Genomic DNA, 530 nt, shown 5'->3' on the forward strand with positions numbered 1-530 from the left:
TTCCATCTCCTAAAATTCTTAAGGAGTTTTCTATGATATATTTTTGAAAAATGGATCTATTTAAGGCATCCGTTAGTTTTATTGGGTTGTTGAAGTTTGAAGTGGTTTCTGAATTGATCATATGAATAAGTACTACATGGTTTTGTTCTGTTACTTGCGTTTCTGATGCGTGAAGTTGTGGTTCCGTGTTCTGTCTGCCGGTTTCTTCGTTGCGGGCTTGTTTGGAGTATGGGTAATCTTCGCTGTCACTATCTCTTCGTCTGCTGTTTTTCTGGTGATCGTTTTTCATATCTTTGTTTTTATCAGGCAGATCGCCTGGATCTAGTTCAAAAGTCGAGTTCATAAGTTTTCACTTTTAAGATTAGCACGAGCTCGTACTGACTGTTAACAGTATCGTCTCTTACCTCAAAGTCCTTCATACATATACATTAACCAAGTGTCCCCCGGCGCCGTATTAACACGCCGCCTTGTTGACGTCGCTTACTCTACTAAGACGCGAGGCAAGAGGCTAAAATGGATAGGATATAGAT

At 40.0% G+C, this 530-nt stretch overlaps 1 protein-coding gene across 2 annotated transcripts in view; it reads right to left on the bottom strand.

Annotated features, from left to right (window-relative positions):
• Positions 1–481, bottom strand: part of LOC119587779 (probable malonyl-CoA-acyl carrier protein transacylase, mitochondrial) — a 9,964-nt gene extending 9,483 nt beyond the window's left edge. The window contains exon 1 of one of the 2 annotated variants that reach the window (XM_037936471.1): positions 422–481. The gene's annotated coding sequence lies outside the window, so the exon portion shown is untranslated. The remainder of the gene's footprint in view (positions 1–421) is intronic. The other variant, XM_037936472.1, reaches the window with a different exon arrangement.
• Positions 482–530: the final 49 nt, after the last annotated feature.

Source organism: Penaeus monodon, chromosome 23 (genome assembly GCF_015228065.2).
Source record: "Penaeus monodon isolate SGIC_2016 chromosome 23, NSTDA_Pmon_1, whole genome shotgun sequence".
NCBI classification, from domain to species: Eukaryota; Metazoa; Arthropoda; class Malacostraca; order Decapoda; family Penaeidae; genus Penaeus; species Penaeus monodon.